The sequence below is a fragment of the Pinus tabuliformis genome, chromosome 2_1 (genome assembly GCF_031772625.1).
Source record: "Pinus tabuliformis cultivar Carrire ecotype Pingquan chromosome 2_1, CPIR1, whole genome shotgun sequence".
Taxonomy (NCBI): domain Eukaryota; kingdom Viridiplantae; phylum Streptophyta; class Pinopsida; order Pinales; family Pinaceae; genus Pinus; species Pinus tabuliformis.
Genome location: NC_142299.1, coordinates 663,468,085 through 663,481,836, shown reverse-complemented (window position 1 = coordinate 663,481,836; position 13,752 = coordinate 663,468,085).

The window sequence follows — 13,752 nt, the reverse complement described above, 5'->3', positions numbered from 1 at the left end:
ATAATGGATCTCATAGGCAACTAGCCAAATTTTCTTTTAATTATTTACCGATTACTTCACTAAGTATGCTACTAGTTTAAATCCTAATGATACTCATAGTAGCTTCACTCATCGGAACTAAAATTATACATGGGTTTAAAAAGGAAACTAGTAAACGAACCATATATTGTAATACACAAACATAAATGATTAGTTCATTTTATTTAACATACGGAAAAATGGCTATTAATTTATCCACTTTTACACAAGCAGAAAATGATTAAATGAGTAACTCCTCATGTTTCTTAGCAACAGAGGCACATGCATATATAAATATATTTTAGATACAACCAACATCTCAACAAATGTAAGATACGATGATGCAGAGAATGGAGCAGCAAGTTAATCCCCATAACTAACATCGATCTAGATATAGAGATAACAATACCATTTAATTTATCCACTTTTACACAAGCAGAAAATGATTAAATGAGTAACTCCTCATGTTTCTTAACAACAGAGGCACATGCATATATAAATATATTTTAGATACAACCAACATCTCAACAAATGTAAGATACGATGATGCAGAGAATGGAGCAGCAAGTTAATCCCCATAACTAACATCGATCTAGATATAGAGATAACAATACCATTTATATGACACAGAGAATGGTATTCAAAAACTTAAATAAATACAAAATTTTCATATAAAACTCTAGAAAGTAGAATTACATCTTTGTCACACTATAGAAATAAAAAATGAAGACCGCTTGAAGCATGCCATAGAGGAATATAGTCATTAATACAATGTATGCTTTATTAATATTAAAAGAACAAACTATTCATATCACATAATTACATAAGGGACATTTCACTATATCGGAACTACGCTGGATAGCTCAACAAACAATATTTACATCTGTAATTATGAGAGACACCATTGCATGCACCTGGAAAAACAACATAAGGGTATAGGATAACTAATGTTGTACAAGTAGTTGAAAACTAAAGAGAACCATAACACAAAACCTTCATAACTCAACAAAATCCACATTTACATCGCTCAGAAGAGAAGTGCAACTATACGGAGCACACCCTAAAAATATGGCCCAGAAAATTCAAAGTACGTGGTAATAGTTCGAACCCCTAAGACGAAAGGTGTACCGACTTGGAAACATAAAGACGAAATATCAACATTGAGAGAGTCATCTCAATAGAGCGTGAAGTAGACTGTGGTAAAGGGGAAAGATGCACCTGCAAGATAAATGAGTTCGACATTAGCCTTACGGGAATGAGGCTTAAAATCTACAGAACCAGTATGGAGTATGAAATAAACAAAAGAGGATTAACTAACCTATACCTATTAATGAATGGTGTTTACATGGAAGGAGGTACGCACTCCCCGTGTACGCTTTCTCAGAGTTGCACCCTTGCAAATTAATAGTAGAAAATGAGAGCATTAGGATCAATTCAACAAATACAAAGGATGGATGAACCCCAATAAACTATCATCACAAAACTATAACTTATATAAACATGCGATGCGTTACAATTTACCAAAACCTTAGAAAATATATATAGAATACTTCGAATTACCTAAACATAATCCGTATTTTCCTCTCCATAAATCAAGGCCACTGCTCCGAGGAGTTTTCGCTCCAAATACTCACTATATGGGCGAGAGAATAGCGAGAACACATAATTCGCCAAAGGGATAGAGGCTCTGTTGACATATTTAAGCATAAGAGGAGAATGAAAAATAAACCCTACTAATTAGAAATGGGGACTCAAACTATAACAAAGAATTTATGTGGTACCTACGCAAGGCGGTAACTAAGTTCCTTTAATAGAGTACCCACAAACTTCAATGGGGGATAAACAAAAATAAATAAATAAATTAGTTACTTGATAGTGCAAGGAATGTCACCGAAATGGGTTTGTTGGGCACCCAAGAGTTGCATTTCCATAATCGCACCAGGAGGCACACCTGTAAACCCCTGCATCGTAACGACAAATTCTCGGAAAAACATAAAAGGCAATCACCTCTTGAGGGCGGTTGGAGACTCATCGTGATTAAAGACCAGATAGGTGAGTGAAATTTTTCTAACCATTGAAATACCCACGCACCATCAAAACTCATAGTAAGAGCGAAGTAAAGTTAACCAACAACACATGGGATGGGGTCTTGCCACAGTTCAAGCCATAACTAGTTGTCGGACTCCATAACCCAAAATCCATAGCTAGCTGCCTCGTTTAAAAAAAAATGGATGCGAGTGTTTCAAGCAGAACAAAAAATACCCTTGCACGAAAAATGTCGAATGGGCCAAGGGAACTATGCAATGATATACCTATCGTTTGGAGAGTGACAACCACCATTTATATGACAAAAAGCCCATCCCACCATTCATACAAAAGAAACCTGAGAGATCAAGTGATTGTCATATGGGTAAGGGGTACCTGTCCATGGAGGATTTGGGCACCAATTCCCAGAATCATGTACGCCACCTGATAGGGGACAGGCTCAATGTTGGGTAAAGGAGGACTCCAATACTACCATGGCCCACTTTGGAGAAAAATTTATATAACAAGAAAAAATGAAGGTTAAGAAAACTATAGTGCGTGTGATGTATAAAGGTTATAATCACTCAACAGTACTTAGTATAAAGCCAAACACACAAAGGTAGAAAGAGACGAACTACCATTACCATGGTCGAAAAGCCAAACACACAAAGGTAGAAAGAGACCAACTACCATTAACATGGTCGAAAGGGGCCCTTCAGATACATCTAAATCACATCTTAAATGGTACGAGGAAGTATATGCATGACGTAATAGATAGTCAAACATACATAAAAGAATAAATACATAGTGCTGCCATATGATCAGACTCATGTGAGAGTGTCATAATTTAAGATAAAAATATCCAATACCAAACAACAAGGAATAGGAATTTATATGTCAAAGGGTATGTTAAGGGTGGTTAAGTACATATTTCAAAAAAAAACAAAAATTACGGGAGTTGGAGATTAGATTTTCTGAAGTTGTTTTGTCAATTTGTTTAATGATTTTAAAATTCCAATTACAAAACATGGTACATTTTCTATTTATGAATCTTATCATGGTATAGATGTCTAAAACAACCATAACTTAAAATTTCATTATAAAATATTGTATACATTTTGAATTCATGAATAAATGATCATCTTGTATACAAGAGCTACTATGGATGTGGGTTGATACTTAACTTTTAATATAAAGTTGTTCAAGGCAAACATACTATAAAATTTCATTATAAGTAATGGTACATTTTGCATGATGCATGGTTTGATGCTTAAAGGTTTTACATTTAGCTTCATAAATATGAAGCAATGAAAGTAAATTTGCATTTAGTTGGTATGTATTTTGTAGTGATTCTTATAATGTTAGTAGATGATTCTTAGGTTTTGTTCAAAGTTGTTTAATGAATAGTAAAATTGTAAATTACAAAAGATGGTACATTTTGCATTTGAATGAATCTTATAATGGTGTAAATGTCTAAAAAAATCATATAACTTAAAATTGCATTATAAAACATGGTGCATGTATACCATTTTTATTAATGAATAGATCATCATCTTGAATTGAAGGGGTACTATGGATGTGGGTTGATACTTAGCTTTTAATATAAAATTGCCACTCAACTTTTGACACCCTTTTTAATAGTTACAGTTTACCCATACCATCTTTCAAGTGATGTATTTTTAAAATTAAATTATAACTATAATGCATGACATTTTGGATTTCATTATTACCAATCAAAGTTCTCATGGATCAACCTTTGCTTAGTTGTTCTAGTTAACAACCAACTTTTTGTTTGATGTAAGGTTTTAAGTTATACTTTTTGAGTTTAATCAACAATAAAAATTATTTAAAACATGTTTCATTTTCATGATGAATGGTGTAACCACCTCCCCCCACATTTACCCACTTGTACCGTTTTACCTAGGGTAAACATGAGCTAACAGTTACTATGTTAAGACTCAACCTCGTATATGACCTTAAGGAAATGGAGTCGACAACTTAAGACCTTGCTTGCTTTGCTCAGGTGCTGCAAGACCTCGAGAAGAAACCCAACCCCTCCAGGTGTCCAACCCCTGAGATAACTCTCTTTTTTCATGGATATAGAACCCCAATCACTCTATTACCAAGTCATGAGAGTGAATGTAGCCCTCTAGTCACACTAAAGAGCCCTCCTCCATGCAACTATGGACTTTTCCATTCAGTTCTATGCAAGTGACCCTGAATTCTAACCCACTTTTTCAGGGATAGGACTCATGCCTCTACCCAGAACTCAGTGAAACTTCCAGAAATGGAAAATGACATAGAAATAAAGCTTATAAACCAAATATTGAATCAGGACTTGACCTAAATCCCCCCAACCTAGACTAAAATTCCATCAAACATATGGTAAACATGCACCAATTAGGTCATGCATTCATTAACCTGACATTCATTAATAGGAATTTGATAAGATCCATACTTATATCTGTCAATTAACCATGCTTACAGATGGAATATAACTAGATAAATAACAATGATAGAACAACCATTAAATACACATAATAAAAAGTACATTTACTCATCAAAATCAAGAAGAAGGTAGACCTTATTAACCATATGCAAAAGGAAACTAAGTCAGGGACTTCCACGTACCACCCAACCATAGATTGGTTTGAACCCAATCTTTCTTTCATCCAATCACCCTCGTACCATATTCCAATAATTAATGTGGGATCTCATGGGATAAACCAATCCATAAAAAACCAATGGAATCCAAAGGTTAAACCACCTCCACCCTCACCATACTGTGATCTCACCTAAACCAGTCCTGAGATCACAAAACCAAAGTGATCTTGGATGCCTCAGAATTCCTTCACCACCCCTTGAGGAACTTTTGTCTCCCCGCCCACTTATTGAGGACTTCCCAGAGAAAAACATATCCACCCCCAACTCTTGGAATTTTCTGGAGACCACCTAACACATATCCAAAACCTTATGACAATCCAAAGCTCAACTGAGAAAAAATCCCATCACACCATTACTATCCAAAAATGGGAAGGTAAAGCTAAAACCACTGTCAAAACCCAACAAAATCCATGCCAGTGACAACAAAGAACCAAAATACACACATTCATATACTATGCGTACCAAAACAAACTAGGAAATCATACATGCAATCTATTATATGCAAGTATTCCTACTGACGTTGTCTGATGCAACCTTTCCTTGCTTGATCCTTGATTTTCGTTACCTTCTTATTCCTTCCTTTGCTTTCCTACTTTTCCTTCTTCTTTGAGTGCTCTTCTCCCCTCTGAGACTAACTTCATTCAATTTCCTCCTCACATGTAAACAATGACCTTTCACCTCCCTTTTATCCTAATTTCCTTTATTTTCATAAATAAAATGTCAATTAATGCCTCTTTTCCTTTGCAAAGCCTTTTCCATTGCCTTTTCCAATTTCCCTTTAACCATAAACACAACAAGTGATTCCCACTAGGATATTTTTCCCAAAATTTAGCTTGGAATAAGTGTCCCATGACCTTTGTCTTATTTTGCCTTTATTAACTTTATTACATGAAATGTTAACCTGGAGCTTTTATAGACCCCTCTCCCTTAGGGGAACACAGTCATCAGTGTTCTATGAAGCCTACAACCAAAAAAACCACTAAAAACCAAAACGTACTATGCATGGATATTAATAACACAACTCATTTCAATATCTGCAATGAACAACCTACTCAAAAGTAAAGCCATCATGCCAAACATGACAACATGACAACCATACCCCTTATTGGATCTTTATAATGTAGGTCATTGTGGTATTTATAATAACATCCATACATAAGTATGTACAAATACCAAAAACTCATTTGCCTCCACTAGAACACAATGAAGGATGCATAGCCTACATCTGATCAGCGATCTCCAAAGTAGCTTCATCAGGCCCAAAGTGCTTCCACTACATTTTATCTTGCTCGATTTATCTGTTCTGGAGCATGAGTTGTTTCCCTTGCAATATGCATTGAGGATTCAACTAGAATTATCCTTCTAGATCAACCTCGAATACATACCAATAAATAACATGATCCACATCCTTTATATATCTTTTAAGCAATGAAACACGGAAAAAATCATGGAATTTGACTGTCAGAGGCACTAAAAGTCTATAGGCCATTGGTTCAATCCTCTCAAGGATATCGAAAAAACCACAATACTGTGGTGCCAAATTGTCACATGATTGAATCCTCAAGGAGATATTCTTGTGCTTGATGTGGAAACACACATGTTCCGAAACTTGAAACTCCTTCAATTATTTTTGCTCATCTACATAACTATACTACCTATCCTATGCTCCCTTTTGATTTTTATTGATAACCTACATTTTATGTTCCATGTCTGCAAACATATCTCGTAAAATAAGTACCTTTTTCACTGGATCACTCCAGCTAATGGGAGTATTAGAACTCCACTGATACAGTGCCTTAAATAAACTCATCCTCATTGACTCCTGATAACCATTGTTGTAAGAAAACTCAACTATTGGGAGGTACTCCTCCCATCTCCTCTGTTGATGCATCACATACATCTCAACAATCCTCCAAAACCTTGTTGACCCTCTATGTCTATCCATCTGTCTAAGGATAATTAGTTGTAATGGAGTCCAAATCAGTACCAAAACCTACAAATAACTCCTTTCAAAATCTATAGGTTAACTTTGCATCTCTGCCTGACATAATCTTCTTTGGAACACCATGAAATCTTATGATCTCCCTGATGAAGGCTTGTGCTACCTCATTAATGGAATAAGTAGTCTTCATTGAAATGAAGTGAGCTACCTTCCTTAACATATATACCACAAACATGATAGAATCATGATGCCTTGATGTCCTCCAGAGACCAGTAATGAAGTCCATGGAAATTAACTCCCATTTCCATTCTAGATTCGGAACCAACTGAAGCATTCCACCTGGATGCTTACACTCTGCTTTCACCTGTTGACATTCCAAGCATATAGCCACGAACTCTTCCACTTACTTCTTCAGATTTGTCCAATAATAGAACTTATTCACTGTTTCCAATGTAATCTGATATGCTGGGTGACCTGAATATGGTTTGACATGAAACTCACTCAAGATAAGTTTCTTGAGCCCACTATCATTCAACACATAGATCATGTCCATGAATGTCACAAAACCATCTTCCATGAGATGATAGTCCACATCCTGATCACTTGTAGCCTACTACTGTAACTTGTGCCCAATCTCCTTGTACCTGTCATCCTACTTTCCTTTCAGTAAGATCTAATCCTGTAAATCTGTCTCATACGAGCTCACTCCTGTAACATGGTTCATGGACACTCTCCTGCTGAGAGAATCTGCAACCTTGTTAACAATACCCTTGATGTATCAGATATCAAATTCAACTCACCAAGGGTGGCCAACCATCAAGCTTGCCTTGAATTCAGATTCGGTTGGTCAAATAGGTACCTCAATCCACTATGGTCTCTCATCAATATAACCCTCCTACCAAGAAGATATTGTCTCCACATATTTAATGCATGGATAATAGCTGCCAACTCAAGATCATGAGTCACATACTTCTTCTCACAGTCATTCAGTTTCTTGGACTCATAAAATACCACCTATCCCTCCTACATCAAGAATCCATGAAGTCCTCTCTTGCAGGAATATGTACACACCACAAACTCTTTATCTGGATCGGCTATTTTAAGAACTAGAGCATTTTTAAACAATAGTTTCATTGCTCAAAACTTGTTTCACATTCCTCTGTCCATTTAAATTTCTTCCCTTTCCTTTACAAAGATGTAATGTGATGTGCAATGCGTGAGAAGTTTTGGATGAACCTCCTATAGTAACATGCTAACCCCATGAATTATATAACTTCATCGACATTCTTAGGAGCTTCCCACTCCATCATATCCCTTATCTTTTTTGGATCTACTGTCGTGCCTTCCTTTGAAACAACATTTCCTAAGTAATCCACTTATATTTGAAAGCAGTTGCACTTGCTAAGCTTGGCATACAACTGGTGCTCTCTTAGAAATCTCAACATTGTTACTAAATATTCGGCATGCTCTTCCTCATTATTAGAATATATCAAGATTTCATCAATGAATACAGTAAAAAACTTGTCCATATAAGGAAATAACACACTATTCATCAAGCACATAAAATTAGTGAGATCATTAGTCAAACCAAATGGAACTACAACAAACACATAATAACCATATCTAGTCTTAAAATCAGTCTTGTAGATGTCCTCTTCCTTGATGTGTACCTCATGGTATCCTAATCTCATATCAATCTTGGAGAACACTACTTCTCCCTACAACTAAGCAAACAAATCATCAATCCTCGACAATGGGTACCTTTTCTTGATCGTCACCTTGTTCAGCTGCCCTAAAGTGATACACTTGGCCTAATATATCCCTTATCAATCATTTCCTTCAGTCCAAACTTCAACTCTACTAACTCTGGTGTGCTCATCCATGGTAAGGTGCACCCCAAGGTGATACACTTGGCCTAATATACCCCTTATCAATAATTTCCTTCAGTAGAAACTTCAACTCTACTAAGTCTGGTGTGCCCATACACAATAAGGTGCCTTTGATGTTAGTGCTACCCATGGTACCAACTCAATAAAAGAGTCCACTTCCTTGTGTGGAGGCAACTTCGTAATCTATGTTGGAAACACATGATGAAACTACTCTAATACAAGGTACCTCTTGAAGATTTTTTCATTCTCAACATCCTACCCTTGTCACTAGAAATATGGACTAGAAATAATATACACTCCTTCATACGATTGTGCTTAAATTTCATAGTTGTAATCACCTTCACTAATGTAGGTTTATTTTTTCATTGCAAAATTATATTTACTCCATTATCATATAAGCACTCAATAGCCTTTTCATAGAAATCTACTTTGGTCCTGTGAAGGTACAACCAATCCATGCCCAAAATCATACTATATGATCCTATTGGAAATAAATTCAGATGTGCTACTATAGGCATACCATTAAGCTCAAATACACAATCTCTTACCAAGTGAAAAACTCTCTTCTTAGTACTTGTAGCCAACTGCACCAACCAAGACTTTACGTGCACTTATTTTATCAAGACACACTTATCCACCAAGTTGAGATTAACATAACAATAATTAGATCCAGGGTCAATAAAAATATAAACAACTTGACCACAAAGCTTACCTTCCATCTCAATAATGGAAACCTAATAATCTACCTGCATGTTTTCCACAGCTGCATAAATCCAAGGAATTCTATGACCAACATCCCCAACTATCTGCTCCTCTAGATAACCATAGATATGAGCCCTACCACCCTGGTACAATGGAAAATCCTTCTTGTGATGATCTTTTCCACATATCCAACACTGCAATGGTCCCCTACCATCACCTCTATTCTACTACTCTCCAGGATGTGACCCATGTCCCTTCTCAACTGCATTGAACTTCATGTAAGTAACCACATCTTCTTTCTCACCTACATCTTTAGGTTCAACCCTCTTGGGTGGCCACTTCCCTTTAATTTTATCATTTATTTTCAAGTCACACTTACTCTCAATTTTGTGCTCTGAATGCTCATAACAATGCTTCAACTTTCACATGTACTCCTCCAATGATCTATGCTCATCAAAATTAATACGATATTTATGTTGTTGGTATCCCACTGATGACTCTCTGGATCTTAGCCTTCCCATCCTTGAGATATAGAACATATCTCAATATGTCGAGGAACCTACTAGTATACTCATCATTTGTCATGGAACCCATTTGCAACACATAAATTGCTTACCTTTGTCATCATAGTACCTCTAAAACAAGTACTTCTTCTTAAAGAGGCTCTCAAACTCATCCTAAATCAGATATTCTTCGCAGATGCCCTTGACATTCTTTACATTTCTCCATGAAATATTTTCCTTCCCTTTGAGACTGAAGGTGGCTATCTCAACTTTCAAGTTCTATGAATAACCCTACAATCTGAAGAATTTATTCATCCCAAGAAACCATGCCTCTACATCTATTGAATTCTTCATCTCTCCATCGAATGTAGGTGGCTTCACTTTCTTAAACTCGTCAGGAAATTACTCACCCCTCCTATAAGGATGATGATGGTGATCACTATGATGTTGTCTCCTGGATGAGGAACTAGAATGATTCTCATACATACCAGTACTCCTATTAGGTGTATCCAGTGATCTTCCACCTCTTCCTGTATACCCTTTATCCTTCATGTATCTAGACCAAGACCTACTACCATAGGTTCAATTACTTTTCTCTTCCTGCTCTTGATTGATCCTCAACTATCCCTGTATCTGTAACTCTGACAAGTGCTGAAGAATTATTGCGTTGACCTGTACCTACTTCTCTTGAGATCGTATAAGTCTTTCTTGAGCCTCAAAAACCCTTCCATTTTCCACTTCGCAACTTCTGATCTCTTCCATCAAACCCCTTAATATATCTTCGATACCAGGGGAATATTCTACTCCTTGCTTCCCAATTGATCTATAGGGAGAGTCGCGGGAACTGTAGTCTACCATTTTTCTCTTCATATTTAATTCTCTTATTCCTAGAAGTGTACCATGTTAGATAAACCAAATAAATACCAAAATCAAATCCATACCTCATTATTCTTCAGGGGAGGCTTATCTCATTTACAAGATCAGTCCACATTATTGTGATCCATATATAATTATAATCATATCAATATAAAAACATCATGCATGACCATACCAGCTATACACCATAACCCCATGCATGACAACCATAACCATGACAACATCATACTTTACCCAATGAGAGGGAAACTCACTCAGATACCACCCTGTAATCACCTCTTCCCACATTTACCCACTTGTATTGGTTTAACCGAGGTAAACATGAGTTGAGGGTCACTATGACCAGGCTCAACCTCCCATATGACCTTAAGGAAATGCATTCTTCAACTTAATACCTTACTGAATTCTCTCAGGTGCTATAGGACCTCCAGAACCAACACAACGCCTCCAAGTGTCAAACCCTTGATGTGCCTCTATTTTTTCATCTAGAGCCCCAACTACTCCATTACCAAGGAATTAAAGTAATTGTAGCCCTCCAATTGCATTGATGAGCGTTCCTCCATTAAACTGTGGACTTTTCCAGTCAGTTCTATACTAGAAAACCCCAATTCTGAGCCACATTTTCAGGGCTAAGACTTAGGCCTTTGCCTGGAACTCAGTGAAACTCTTAGAAATGGAAAATGACATAGAATAAAAGCTTATAAACCAAAAATTGACCTGAATCCTCCCAAACAGGATTGACATTTTGTCAAACATATGGCAAACATGCAACCTACAGGTCATGGATCCAAGTCTGAACATAATGATCTGAAACTTATCTTAGGTTTGACAAGAAGGGCCAGTTCCTTCTCATAGTTTTCATAACACCAATTAGGTCATGCATTCATTAATAAGAATGTGATAAGAGTCATACTTAGATCTTTCAATTAACCATTCTTATAACTAGCAAAAAACGAGATCAATAACAATGATAGAACAACCATTAAATCATATAATAACAAGTAAATTTACTCATCAAAAGTAAGAGCAACTTAACTCTTATTAACCATATGAAAAAGCCAACCAAGTTAGGAATTTCCATGTACCACCCGACCATAGATTAGGCTGAACAAAATATTTATTTTAGCCAATCACCCCCATGCCATATTCCAAGCATGAATGTGGGATCCCATGGGATAAACCAATTCATAAAAAAGTAGGGAAATCCAGAGGTTAAACTGCCTCCACCCTCACCATACTGTGATCTCACCTAAACTTGTACTGAAATCACAAAACCAAACTGAGCTTGGATTCCTCTTAATTCCTTCACCATACCATGAGAAATATTCCTCTCTCCACCCACCTATCGAGAGCTTCCCAGAGAAAACCATCTTCACCCCCAACCCTTGGGATTTTCCTGAGAACAACTCACCTGGATCCAAAACCTTCCAACAATCCAAACCTCAACCAAGAAAGAATTCCATCACACCATGGATTTCTAGAAATTGGAAGGAAAGACTAAAACCACTATCAAAACCGGTCAAAATCCATGCCATAGACAAAAAAGAACCAAAATACACACATACATGCCAAAACCAACTAGGAAATCGTTGTTACCTACAAGTATTCCTACTGAAGCTGATTGATACAACCTTTCCTTGCTTGTTCCTTGCTTTCCTTTTCTTTCCTTGTTCTTCCTATGCTTTCCTCATCCTTCTTTTTCTTACTTTCTTTTCCTTCACCTCTTGGTGACCTTCTCCCCAATGAGACTAACTCCAAAACTAAACTAACGAAAGGCTATCAACTGATGCTCTGATGTCTTTTTATTATTGATGCCTCTAATTTCTTTAGTTTTCCTCTCTTTTCCTTCAACTTCCTCCACATGCAACCTGTCACCTTTCACCTCCCTTTTCTCCTAATTTCCTTTATTTTCATAAATAAAATGACAATTGATTCATGTTTTCCTTTCTAAATCCTTTTCCATTTCCTTTGTCAATTTCCCCTTAGCCATAAACACAACAAGTTATGCCCACTACAATATTTTTCCGAACACTGAGCTTGGAATAAGTGTCGCATGAGCTTGGTCTTATTTTTCCTTTATTAACTTTATTACATGAACTTTTAACTCGAGGTTTTTACACATGGTTTGATTCTTAAAGGTTTTACATTTAAATTCATGAATATGGAGCAATGTTTGTAAATTTGAAAAATTACAAAAGTTGCAAATTACAAAACATGGTACATTTTGTATTCATGAATCTTATAACAGTTTAGATGTCTAAAAAAATAATATGACTTAACATTTCACTATAAAACATGTAGTGCATGTATAATTTTATTCATGAGTAGATCATCATCATGTATAGAAGGCCTATTGATACTTAACTTTTAATATAATTTTTATCAAAGAAAACATACTATAGTAAATTTGCATTTAGTTGTTACTTTGTATGATTCACATATGTAGAGTTTTATAACCCAACTTTTGATACCTTTTGAAATAGTTATAGTTTCTCCATACAAACTTTTCAAGTGATGTATGTTTCAAGTTAAATGATAAGTATAATTCGTGCCATTTTAGATTTCATTATTACCCACCAAAGTTCTCATGGATGAACCTTTGCTTGGTTTTTCTAGTTAACTTCAAACTCTTTGGTTGATGTAAGGTTCAAGCTATAGTTTGTGAGTTTACTCAACACTAAACATTATTTAAAACATTCTACATTTTTCATGACGCATGGTTCGTTGCTTAAATGCTTTACGTATAAGTTCATGAATATGAAGCAATGTTTGTAAATATGTATTTAGTTGGTACATTTTCATGATGATTCTTATAATGTTAGCAAAAGATAATAAGGATTTGGGTTGATTCTTAGTTTTTGTGAAGTTGTTTAATAAATAGTAAAATTACAAATTACAAAACATGGTACTTTTGCATTCATGAATGTTATATGGTTTAGATGTCTAGAACAATCATATAACTTAAAATTTCACATTATAAAACATGGTACATGTATACATTTTCCATTCATGAATACATCATTATCTTGTATAGAAGAGCTACTATGCATGTGGGTTGATACTTAAATTTTAATATAAAGTTTTTCAATGCAAACATACTATAAAATTTCGTTATAAAACATACATTCTAAAT